Source organism: Papio anubis, unplaced genomic scaffold (assembly GCF_008728515.1).
Source record: "Papio anubis isolate 15944 unplaced genomic scaffold, Panubis1.0 scaffold876, whole genome shotgun sequence".
NCBI lineage: Eukaryota > Metazoa > Chordata > Mammalia > Primates > Cercopithecidae > Papio > Papio anubis.
In genome coordinates, this window is record NW_022168994.1 from 1 (window position 1) to 13900 (window position 13900).

Here is a 13900-nt window from a genome sequence, read left to right on the forward strand (position 1 = left end):
TTTGAATTTGTTTAATATGACAGAGATGTGCTCTCTTCTCCTTAGTGTGGGTTGATTCTAGGAAGTTTTTGGAGTTATGTTTTATATTTTTGGACTTTGAATTAGCAGAATATATTTTTAGACAATATTTGTGTTCACTTATCCTTGGGAAATGGAATAGAATTTAAAAGATCAGGAGGCTAAGACTCACTGACATAGACATAGTTTTGACCAGAGTATTTCTGGGAGGCCTGACAGAGGAGGCCAGTCCTCAGCCCCTTTCACAGTAATCTGAATGTATCGATCACAGGGAAATTGGGAATAAGCCAGTTTAATTTTGATGTTACTATATAACTTTTTTTTAGACTTCATTAATTTGTACTGATTCTACTGGTCACTTTTCAAGGTCATTACAATTCTGGTACCTTTGTGAAACCAGGTATGACTTCAGCATGGTAAAGGACAACCAGCTAAATTTGAATTTCAGATAAATGGTGAACCCTTTTTTTTTGGTTGTAAGTACATTATGAACTTAAACAGATTTTTTGATTATCTGAAAGTCAAACATAGCTGAGTGTCCTGTATCTTTATTTGCTAAATCTGGCAACGCTAGATAACAGAGCCAAGGTGTCCAGCAACATGTGAAAGGGGGGAAAAGCCTTGCAGCGCGCACCTAGGCTCCCCCTTTGATAAATGTTTGAGACTCAAGCCACTGAAGCCTGCCATGCGGGGGAGGGGGGCTAGTTGGGCAGAGGGTGGTAATTTTTACACGTATGGTTCTTTTTGTCTAACATTTGAATCTTCCACCTGATACAAGTTAAAGATAAAATCCCTCCTTAAACTGGCCTGTTGCTGTCACACTCCCATACATCTCCATAGCTTTCTAAGCCTGTGTTTAGCTCTGGCCTCAGTTCCGGTAAACGCTGGCAGACATGTAGCTTGGTGAACCCTGCTCCTGTGTCTCCTGGTGACAAAGCTTCAACCTGCCAACACTTTCCTTGTAATTTCCTTGCCCATTTCCCAAACCTACAGGAGCAGTGGAGAGCAATGCAAGGAGGAGCTAGTGTCATAAACCGCTTTTTAAAATTTAATTCTGAGTTTTTGCAAGAAGTTTCAATCTCTAACTTACCTAAAGAAAGATCGTCGTGCTAGCAAAACAGCTAAAGAACACGGAGGAGTCCCCACTTTGTATTACACGGCATAATTGGCATCAAGACTTGGAAGAGTAGGGGGTGAAAGGGGACCAAGGGTGAGGAATGAATATGAGCACAACCTACGCTATTTGAATTACGGTTACACTGAAGGACAAGACTCCACTATGCAACATATCCATGTCATGACACTGCACTCGTCCTTAAACTTATACAAATAATAAAACATAGGAACGATTTTATTCACGTAGCCCCAAAAGTTATCCTAACCCTTCGTTTCCTCAGTGATTTACTTCACACCCCTTTATCCATTTTGCCAATCAATGAATCAAGCATCCTGCTTTTCCAACTAGCATTTACTTAACCCTACTAAGGGCCAGATAACGTCCTGGATACGAGAAATGCAGCATGGACAGAACAGACATGGTTAAAACCCCGTTCTTGGTGTAGGACACAGCAATTGTATCATGAGGTTACCGTGACCTCCAGCAGCACGATGAACACAGACAACACAGAAGCAGCAGTTCTGACGGGGAAACGCAGCCACGGTTTCCGCTTTATGATGCGCATGTTGATCTGCTGGTTCTTTTCTAGCCTCTACCCTGAAGCTTCATCCTGACGGTACCCTCAGAAGTGACGCCTCCACTGCAGACCTTTCCCATCTTGAACGTGTTCTTGCCTCCTCCCTGGGCCTTGTCTTCCCGCTGCCCTGGGACGCTCGTGGGGCCACATGAAGGACGAACACGTCATCCTCTGACTTCACCCTCCCGGGGCTTCTGGAGAAGGGTGAGGCTACGGGGATCGTATTCACAGTGATCTTGGCTGTTTTCGCAGTGGCTGTAACTGCAAATTTGGTCATGATATTCTGGTTCAGGTGGACTGTCGCCTCCACACCCCATGGGCTTTCTGCCCAGCCAGCCGCCCCTCGACACCTCCTTTCATCGCACCACTGCCCCAGAGCTCCTGGTGGACGTGGTTCCTAGAGAACCATTTCCTTTGTGGCCTGCAACCCACCCTGCCACGGACCATGTGATTGGTCTGGAGTTCTTCCTACTGGGCCTCAAGTGGCCTATGACCGCTGGTGTAATGCCTGTAACCTCTCTGATACCCAGTCCTGATGGGACCACAAGATGTATCTCTTGCTGGCTGCTCGTGCCCTGTTTGGTGGTTCCCTCACTGGCTTTCTGCTCACTCCCATCACCATGACTGTCCCTGACTGTGGCTCCCGCAGTATCGACCATTTATTCTGTGAGATCCCAGCGGTTCTCAAACTGGCCTGTGCGGACACGTCCTTGTCTGAAACTGATGTGCAGCTGCTGTGTCCTCATGTTGCTCATCCCCATCTCGATCGTCTCCACCTCCTACTTCCTCGTCTTGTTAACTGTCCACTGCATGCGCTCTGCTGAAGGTCACAGAAAGGCCTTCACACCTGTTCCTCCCACTTGACTGTGGTTAGCATCTGCTATGGAGCTGCCTTCTACACATACGTGCTGCCCCGGTCGTTCCACGCCCCCGAGCAGGACAAGGTAGTGTCAGCCTCTATTCCATTGTCACACCCGTGCTCAACCCTCTCACCTACAGCCTCAAACAAGGACATCACAGGGGCATTAAAAAGGGGCTTGCACGTTCCTCATCTGCTCAGAAAGTCGCCACAAGTGATGCTTACAGTCACTGCCAAGAGGGTAAGGCTCCAAAGACCTTCCTCCGTGTGCCCTGTTTCCCTGGAGATTATTTGGTCAGCTGTCAACGTCTCCTTACTATTGGCAGTTAGGATGATTCACCCTGTCTGGATTCTTGCTCCTCAGGGGAGCAAGGGAAAGATGTTCTGTTATGCAGAGACCTTTCAGGGAAGTATCAAGAATGGTTTATTCAGTTAAATTTATTTTCTCTAGGGAAGAAAAACCCCAGATATTAGAGTTCACAGCAAACTTTCACTCTGAACTAGATCTGTTTCACAATATATGTTCATGTTTAAACAACACAAAATGAAAGAATCTACAAAAGCTATCAAATGTTTACAGTCAAATTCTGTGATTAGTTTTGTAGCAATAGAGTAAAAGAATGTCAATTCACAAGTGGCAAAGAAGATAAAGCACACACTTTAGTCAAGTTTCTTATTATACTATTGACCCCAAGTAACTATAAGCTCTAATATTATCTTTGGATCTCGGACCCTCTTGAGTACAGACAGCAGCTGTCAAATACTAGGCCACAAAAATTGCTGGTGAATTGCACAGAACCGAGTATGAATGGGTGGAGGCTCAACCTGACACAGCTACGCACAGGGAATAGACTCTAGTACTTAGCATCAAAGAACACGGCTGCCACTTTCCTTGACAGTATTAACAGGACACCAGGTTCGTTAACATCCATGGCCAGAAACTTCACTTTCCAAGTTGTGTGTGGTTCAACAACAACCCTTAAGGCACTTTGAATTAGGCTGAGTGGGGTGGGAAGCCCTTGGAGTTTTTCATGTGGGTGTTACGTGATAACAGACACGTCTAAAAGCATCACTGTGCCTGTGGTGTAGGAAAATACAACAAAGGGAAATATGGATACAGGAAGATAATTCAGGAGATTTCAAAGATGAGAAACAAGTGATGCCTTGGGTAGGGTGGACACCAAAAAGGATTTAGCTCATGGATTTGGCATATGTCGGCAACAGATGTAGAGTGAAGGATAACTTATTGGTTTGGGCCCAAGTGAATAAAAAATGGAATTTTTGAGATTTGGAAAACTACGGTGGCCTGTAGCAGAAGTCAAGAATTCACTTGTCAAGATAATTTGGTAATATCTATGAGGTATTTAAGCTAGGCCGGGTGCACTGACTCACACCTGTAATCCCAGCACTGTAGGAGGCCAAGGAGGGTGAATTTCTTGAGCTCAGGAGTTTGGAGACCAGCCTGCCAACATTAGCAAAACCTCATCTTTACCAAAAATACAAGTATTAGTTGGGTGTGGTGGCACCCACCTGTAGTCCCAGCTACTTGGGAGGCTGAGAAGTTGAGGCTGCAGTGAACAGTGATGGCACCACTGTGCTCCAGCCTGAGTGGCAGAGTGAGACCTTATCTCAAAATAAATACATAAAGATATTGGAGCTATATGTAAAGTCAATTGCAGTTCATATCAGAGTTCTGAACATAGGTATACATTTAATATTCCTCAGAGTACAAAGTGTTTAAAAACAGGTTTTTTGAGAATTTTCTTAAAGCTTGACATCTGAGGCAGCTGGTGTCACATGAAAAATTAGAAAAGAGGGTTTTATGAGGTAAGAAAAAATCTAAGCACAAAGTGTTTAAAAGATAGTGTCAGCAACTGCAACAAGTACAGTTTATGGTTGAAATGAGATTTGGTTATGGTATTTAGCAACACGAAGGTTATTTGTAACTTGGACAATTTGTAATGGAGATATGCTTAGAGATTCAGGGTAAAATAAAGGGAGAGGAAGTAGATAAGGTAAGTTTGAGTATAAAGTTAGATTTTTTTGTAAAGTGGATTATAACTAGAAGAACATGTGATACCAATGTGTTAATGTTGCTGTCATTGTGATACTGAGTATAAAGTTCAAAGGAATAATTCAGTACAAAAAGAAAATTGATATATGAGAAATGGAGGAAACTTCCAGAAAGATGGCCTTTGAGAGTGGCCGAAAGCACAGAAACAGACTGACCTTTTGTAGAGTCATGGCCAAGTCACTGCCAACAGCAGGAGGTCAGGCAGAGCACATGTGTCACCACTCGGCTCCCTTCACATGGTTCGTATCTTCTCAGTGCAGTTAGAATCAATGAGAGCTTCTGAGGAAAGATCAGGGTGGTCCTGTCAAAAGCGTGAGAGAAGAGGATCATCTTGGAGAACAGGTAAGTAGTTAACAAGCTAGTAGAGCTATCTGGATTGTAGGACAACCTTTAGGACTCCCCCTCGTTTGCATTGAATATATGAATTTAGCACAACATGTTTGTCAGATAATTCATGATGTGTGTCCAGCATGGTACCTAGAAAATAGTAGACACTCAATATGTTAACTAGAATTATGTGAAAAACAAGGACAAAATAACATCAACTGCTGTCGTTACTACAAACTTGCTCCTTTGTGAACAAAGTGTCATACTTATGCTTTTCCAATGCATATAATTTGCAGCATGTAATAGATGTTCAGTGGCTGTTGATTTCAATAAATTTGTCTCTGGGCAATTAAAAGTTGTAGTGAGAATTCCTCACGGTGTGGAGTTCCTTGTATAATGTGGCATGATTTTGTGTTATAAGGTGACACCTGTCACTTCATTTCAAAGTGCAAATTATTTGTTTAGAAGTTAGTCCACCATACTCCCAAAACATTCTCTCTATAATCTTGGTTTTATGGTGGCTTCTCTGGTGATGGCTTCCCGTTTAGTGTGGAAAAATGTCCCTGCTCTGAGTGTACTAGTTGTAGTTTGTGCATCTCCTCTTGGTGCCCACAGATTTCACTAAAATACTGTGTGATATGGGCATATATGTCCAGTCACAGATTGTTCAGGTGTTGAATAGCTTTTTATAAGGTTTTTTCCCCATGAATATTTGTTTTTTAATTATTTCCACCCATTCTCCCAATTTCAAAGGCAATTTGAGGGTGGATAAGGCCATATGCTTGGAGCTGAACCCATTGGAGTCTGAATATTGGCCTGTTTATCTCTGGGCTGTGTGCCCTGAGCATGTTACCTAACCTCTCTGTGCCGTAGTTGACTACCTTGCTTAGAGTCGATCATAGTTGAAGAATGAGAGGCTTCTTAGAGTGGACGTTTTCTAAGCCTGTAACTGTTGCTCCTTCAGGCGATGGGGGCTCTGCCTTAGTGATCCAGCCAGGCCGTCTTCTGTGGGTTCTCTGGGCAAAGCTCTCATCAGGAGTTTCTCTGGATCCGTGGAATAGATTCTACCTCAGGCGCTGCACTCAGACATTTGCGATTGCATCTAAGTTAGTTAGATATCTCCTCGCTTTCCCTTGGCTTGATCTATCCGTACAGAAAGGAGAAATCTAGACATGAAGACACAGTCCCAAGTGATTATCTGTGGAGTCTATTAGGCATCCTGCAGGTGCGACTATGGGACACCGTGGCCTCATCCTCCTGCCACCTGGTGGCCGGTTAGTAACATGACATCCTCCTGAAACACCATGCGTTCTGGATTCTTTAAAACCGCCTGTGTCATTAGGAGAATACAAAATACAAAACAAAAATGAAGAATGTATTATAGGCACCTCGGATGGACTGATGGTGACATTTTTCTATTTGCTATTAGACATTTTCTGCATTTTGGCAGCTATTTCGTTGTCTTGGTGCTTTACATGCTATGCCTCCTTTTTACTCTGCAATCTCCAGAATCAATTGGAAAAAATGAATTGTATAAAAACCTTGAATCTATGATCATTTATTGCCAAATAATTTGCCAAAGTTTTTTTCTCCATGTATATTTTTGTAATTATAGATATAATAGAAGTTAATAGCTTTAAATATTGTAGTTAACATCCCTCATTTGATTTGGTAAAACATAGAGGAAAGAGTTATTGAAAGGCCTACAACATAGGGGAAAGAAGACTTTGCTTGAGGATATTTAATTCCAGCTACTTTGTAATTTTAGGGAGTTAATTGAATCAGCACTTAATGACACAGGCAACAGCAGGGCTTCTAAGAAAATCACATTATAAATCAGTGTTAATCTCTTATGAAATATGAAATATATAACCCTAGAAATGCCAATGCAAAACTCATTCTTAATCATCTCAAAAGCGTCGTGAAACCACTCATGAAATAATCCCGCACCCTGTCAGGAAACAACATCACCAGCATCCAGAGCCGTCCTGTGCTTTGATCACCACACATGCCCCAGGGCAAAGACAGGCATTATTCTAAATGTCCCTTTCATTTGAACTACTTTAGACAAGCAAAAATGTGGCAAAATTAACACGATGAGTTTCCAGTGTAGCCCTCACTCAATTTCTCTTAATGCTGACATTTCTTTTGAGACAGTTTTGCCCCTGCTGCCCAGGCTGGAGTGCAATGGCACGATCTCAGCTCACTGCAACCTCCGTCTCTCAGGTTCAAGTGATTCTCCTGCCACAGCCTCCCAAGTAGCTGGGATTACAGGCACCCACCACCACACCTGGCTATTTTCTTGTATTTTTAGAGACAGGGTTTCACCATATTGGCCAGGCTGGCCTTGAACTCCTAACCGCAGGTGATGATCTACCCACCTCGGCCTCCCAAAGTGCTGGGACTGCAGGTGTGAGCCATCATGCCTGGCCTAATCTTGACATTTCAATAGCCATAAAACAATGATCAGAATGAGCAAATTTACATTTCACCAGTTTTTCTACTCATGACAATTCCTTTTTCCAAGATCTCATTCAGGATCCCACACTGAATTTAGTTTTTATTTTTTGCCTAGTTTCCTGCAATTTGTAAAGGAAATTTCAAACTCTCAAGACCCCTAAACTTTTATGCAAAAGTAAAGGTTAAGCCTGGAGGCTCAGTCACTCAAACACCCTCTTCCCAATACAGAGCTGTGACTATCAAATAGCATTATCCATCAGCCAGATCCCAGGGAAAGGTAAGAGTCTCAGGCATCTGTGAGGGACTTGCCCCCACAGATCACTCAGAAGTACATTTTTTTCTTGGCCTCCTGTAAAATCATGCCTACTGTAACTTTAGTTCTGTGATGTATGTCTAACTCCTAAAATTAAAGTCTGCTTAATTCACACTGATAATGTTACCCAGTGACAAGCTGCTTTCCAGGAACCCAGAACAAGACAGGTGAGACAAATCATTCTTCCTACCAGGCACTTCTACTGAGAGACCCGACTCTGCCCAGCTCCTTCTTTCCTCTTTAGTGTGCACCTTATCATTGTCAAATATTTTACATTACAGGCTGGGCACTAGCTGAAGTCTCACAATGCAACCACTGACTTTACCACCAACCTGCCGTCTTTCTGTGCCTTTCCCCACACCTTGAAAGAAAATGGATTACATGCAAGAATGTTCTAAATCTTTGGAAAAACAATACAGATTGTTGTGTATTTCTTATCTTTTCTGGGCATACTCTAATGTTGACTTAATAAACCTTGACTACAGAGAAATTTCCAGTCACAACATTTTTCAGAGACAAGTTTCCAACATTTCTTTTTGTTGGGTCTTGACGGCGAAATAATGAATCAGTTAACATACGCCAAATGAATTCCATATTCATTATTCCCTGGACTTTTTCTTGCATTACTGGATAAATATTCCTAAATACTACAGTTTAATTTTTACTATTCATTGAAAATTATATAAATAAAATTGTGTCGATGAAAAGAGTCAAACCCTGTAAAATATTTTAAGAGATTTATTCTGAGCCAAATATGAGTGACCAATGGCCCATGGAACTGCCCTCAGGAGATGCTGAGAACATGGACCCGAGGTGGCTGGGCCACAACTTGGTGTAACATATTTTAGGGAGACATAAGACATCAGTCAGTATGTAGAAGGTGTACCGTGGTTTGACGTGGAAACACAGAACAATTGGAAGTGTGCGTTTCTAAGTCAGAGGCAGAGTCAAAGATTTTCTGATTGGCAATTAGCTGAAAGAGTTGTTATCAGTAGAAAGAAATGTCTGGTTATGGTAAGAGTTTGTGGAGACCAAGACACTATCTTGCAGATGAGGTCTCCAGCAAGCAGGCTTCAGAGAGAATAGATTGTAAATGTTTATCAGACTTAAAGAATCTGTTCTATCAGTAATTCTAAAACGGAGGGGAGGGTATCGTGAGGCACGTCAAGCTCTTCCTTCCCATCATGGCCTAAACTAGTTTTTCAGGTTAACTTTGGAATGCCTTTGCTGAGAGGAGGGCCCTATTCAGATGGTTAAGGGAGCCTTAGACTTTTGTTTTTGGTTTAAAACCCTTTAGTATTTAGCCGGAATTTTAGGAAGGGGGGGACCCTGATTTTTGTAGTGAGAAGAACCCATATCAGTGTACATGGAGATAAACGTGCACAAACAACAAATACACAATTCAAGATCAGATAAAAAGATAAATGTGACACTGAAAGATGCTTCTGAACCCTATATCTGAGGCCACCAAACAATCCAAGCAAAATCATTGTAACCTGGTTACAAAGATGTGTATTTCAAATACTGGCATATCCCAGATGACTCAAGAGAAAAGACACAAAAATGGGAAGATTAAAATTTTGAAAAAGAGAAAACAGATTCCTTATCAGCCTTTTTACCAGAATGAGCTTATTTCCAGAGTCCCAGCCATTAATGAAGAGCATAGAGGGTTATGAACAAAATGTGACTTCACCTCACAAAACCTGACTTGGTGAACAAGGTCCCCAAACTAGTTGCCATCAGTGACGTGCAGAAGAGCAAGTGCAGAGGGCAAGCTGGGGCACAAGCAGGCTGTGTGGTGCAGTCTCCTCTGAGCATTCTCTGAGAGGCAGATAGGTCTAAAGAGCATAGATGGGAAGACCGACACTGATAGAATACCATGTCAGAAGTCAGAGTTGTGATCGCTTTGGTGTGGGGACAGGACAGGGGTTTTGAGGGTTGGTAATCTTTGACAAGCTGGGTCAAGAAAAAGATCGAGCTCCTGGTTTCAAACAATCCTCCCACCTCAGCCTCCCCAGTAGCTAGCAGATACATGTATCTGTGTGTATATATATGTATATGTGGATATATGAAAGAAAACTGACTAATTCGTCTATACATATATATATTTCCTTCTGATAAATATCCTGTTAAAATTGTGACTGCTTCAAGAATTCTCACTGTCATCTTCACAGGCCCTGCCTTCTACTGCCTCTGCTGCTTCCATCCAGACTGTTTGCCCCAGGGCTGCACGAGGTCTTCCTGGGATGCTGCCTCTTCACCAGGACCCTCTGATTCTTGACTGTACCACGTCTTCTACTTTAGAACTTCCCCATTGCGGAGCATATCTTTCAACAGGTTTATAACAAAATAGGTGGGAGGAATTTTTTTTTGAGGCCTTGTATGTTTGAAAATGATTTTCTTTTATCCTCCCACTTGACAGTAGACTTGGTGAGGTGTCAATGTGTAGGTTGAGAAAAGCTTTCCCTCATAAATATGAGGATGTCCCTCCATTGTTTTCTAATGTTCAGTATTTCTATTGGGAGTTCAGTGCTCTTAATTTTAGATATGTTGTGTGTGAACTAATTTTTCACCCCCTGAGGCCTTAGGCTCTTTGGCAGTTGTGTTAAATGTTCTGTCTTCTCTTCATAAGGGGCTCTTTTTAACAATTGTGTGTAGGCAATTAAATGAACCTTTTAGTCTGAGAAATGTCTCAGTTCCAGAATTTTTGTTTTGAAACTTGACTAGAATATGTGCTTTCCTTCCATTTAAAACATTTTTTTCCTCTGGAATTTCTATTACTTGATTTGCCTGCTGACTCTCAAACTGGATCTCATTTCATGCAATATTTTTGCATCTCTGTCTCTTTGTCCTTTTATAGTCCTACACTGTCCTTAATCTAAATGGGCTTCAGAACTCCCAAAACACCCTGTTCTAGTTTAATATCTGTTCTTACGTTCTTCTCTCAGCAGATTAGTCAGTTATCTTTTATAGACTTTCTCTACTTGCTGCATACTGTATTTCCTCTTATTTTCACTGATTCGTATGATTTCTGCCTTTTATTTTAGAAGTTTTCCTCAAGCGGCGTAATCCCTGTCTTTTTCCTAATGTTAAAGTCTCTGGATAAGGACAAGTCTTGATAACAAGTGGGATTCACTAAACTATGATGAAAATGATTTATTTTGGAAACCTCAAATGTCGGTATTGCTAGGTGTTTTCTTTGGTGTGGTCTGCTTCCTCTGCAAATCCTTCTGGGGGCTGCCAGCATTCTGAGACCCACGCTGGGGAATGAGCTGGCGTGCTTCACAATACAGGGCGCAGTCTTGCCACTTAACCCACACGACGTCTGTTTTCCAATCCCAGAGCCCCTTGGGCACAACACCTCCCCAGCTAGCATTGTCAGGTCGGGGAGGAAGGGTCGTCTAACTGAAGTGGGTGTGTAACAGTTTGTGTACAAACTTTCAGCCAAGCCTCCCATCTCAGCGTTACCTGTAGCATTTAGCCCTGATGAGTTCTTCCAATAGGAACCAACTTGCTTCTGAACTTCAATCACCAGCTCAGTGTTCTGCTTTGAGATTTTTATGTCAAAAACAGTTTCCTTTGGCTTTCCAGCTTCTAAATCTTCATTGCTGTTTTTTCTCCTAACATCTCGATTCTTCTGTATGTATGGTTTAAACATAATAGTCCGTTCACTGAGTGGTAAACACTCGTGTTTCAAAACAGGCCAGAAAATATCTTTTGTTAATTTGATCTTTTTAATTTATTACCGTTTTGTTTCAAATTTTTAAACTTATATTTTAATTGACAAACATTGCATATATGTATGGTGTACAACACATTGTGTGTATATATATATATACACACATATATATACATTTTGGAAAGACAAGCTAATCAACATATCAATTACTTCACATCCTATAATTTTGAGTGATGGGAATATTTAAAACCTATACCCTAGCCATTTGAAAATACATAATACATACATATAAACTGCAATCATCCTGTTATACAATAGATCTAAACCTATTTCTCCTGTCTGACTACCCTTTTGAATGATAGTATAGCTGAGTTTACAATTCAGGATTGGTAGTTTTATTCTAACAGCATTTGCCCTTGAGACATTCTTTTTTTCTTTAAGAGTTTTTTTTTTTTTTAACTTTTATTTCAGGTTGAGGGGTCCATGTGCAGGTTTGTTATATAGGTAAATTGCATGTCACTGATTATTTCACCACCCAAGTAATAAGCATAGTTCCTGATACGTACTTTTTCAGTCCTCACTCTACTCCCTACCTTCACTCTCAGCTAGGCCCGGGGGGTCTGCTATTCTTTGTGTCCATAGGTACTCTGTTTAGCTCCCACTCATAAGTGAAAATATGTGGTATTTGGTTTTCCATTTCTGTACTAGTTTACTTAGGATAATGGCCTCTAGCCCCATCAACATTGCCACAAAGAACACGATATTGTTTTCTGGCTGCATAGTATTCCATGACGTATATGTACAGGATTTTCTTTATCCAGTCTACTATTATAATGGGCATTTAGGTTGATTCCATGTCTTTGCTATTGTGAACAACGCTGTGATGAATGTGTGTGTGTGTGTGTGTGACTTTATGGTAGAATGATTTATACTCCTTTGGGTCAAAGGGTAACTATTTTAAGTTCTTTCAGAAATCGCCAACCTACTTTTACAATGGCTGAACTAATTTACATTCCCAACAGGAGTATATAAGCATTCCCTACTCGCTGCAACCTAACCAACATCTGTTATTTTTTGACTTTTTAGTAGCCGCACTGACAGGTGTGAGATGGTATCTCATTGTGGTTTTTATTTGGACTTCTTTAATGATTAGTGATATTGAGTATTTTTCATATCCTTGTTGGCTGCATGTAAGTCTTTTTTGGAAAAGTATTTGTTAATATGCTTTGCCCACTGTGCAAAAGCTCTTTAGTTTAATTAGATCTCATTTGTCAGTTTTTGCTTTTGGTGACCTTGCTTCACCTTGCTGTTGGCATCTTCACCATAAAATCTTTTCTGGGTCCTATGTCTAGAATGATATTTCTTAGGTTACCTTCCAGATGTTTTATGGTTTTAGATTTTACACATAAGTGTTTTATACCATATACAAAAATCAACTCAAGATTGATAAGGAAGAGTTCCAGTTTCAATCTTTTGCATTATGGCTACACAGTTATTTTAGCAACATTTACTGAACAGGGAGATCTTTCCCTATTACTTGTTTTTGTTCACCTTGTTGAATGTCAGATGGTTTTAGATGTGTCATTATTTCTGGGCTCTCTACTTTGTCCCATTGGTCTGTCTTTGTACCAGTACCATGCTGTTTTGGTAGCTGTAGCCCTAGTTGTATGATTTAAAGTTGGGTAGTGTGATGCCTCCAGCTTTGTTCTTTTTGCTTAGGATCGCCTTGGTTATTTGGGCTCTTTTTTGGTTCCATGTGAATTTTAAAACACTTTTTTCTAATTCTGTGAAGAATTCCATAGGTAGTGTTAAATGAATAGCATTGCATCTATAAATTGCCTTGGGCAGGATGACTATTTTCATGATATTTGATTCTTCCTATTCATGAGCATGTAATGTTTTTCCATTTGATGTTTCATCTCTTATTTCTTTGAGTAGTGTTTTGTAATTTTCACTGGATCGATCTTTCACCTCTCTGGTTAGCTGTATTCCTAGATATCTTATTTTTGTGGCTATTATCAAGGAGACTGCATTTTTTATTTGGCTCTCAGCATGAATGCTATTGGTGCATAGGAAGTCTGAGTTTTGTACCTTGTTTGCTGAATTTATCAGATCAAGGAGCTTTGGGACAGAGACCATGGAGTTTGCTAGCTATAGTATCATGTCTGCAAACAGGGATAGTTTGAGGTTTTTTCTTCCTATTTGGATGCCTTTTATTTCCTTCTCTTGCCTGATTGCTCTGGCCAGAACTTCCAATACTATATTGAGTAGGAGTGGTGAGAGAAGGCTTCCTTGTCTTGTGCTGGTTTTTAAGGAAATGCTTCCAGCTTTTGCCCATTCCAGTATGATGTTCACTGGAGTTTTCATAGAAGGCTCTTGTTATTTTGAGGTATATTTCTTCAATATAACACAAATGGGAGTTGAAATTTATCAAAAGCCTTTTCTGAATGCATTGAGATAATCATGCGGTTTTTGT

The 13900-nt window shown here is 40.9% G+C and overlaps 1 pseudogene; it reads left to right on the forward strand.

Moving 5' to 3' along the window:
• Positions 1 to 1626: 1626 nt before the first annotated feature.
• LOC116273557 lies at positions 1627 to 4031 on the forward strand (annotated as a pseudogene).
• The last annotated feature ends 9869 nt before the right edge of the window (positions 4032 to 13900 follow it).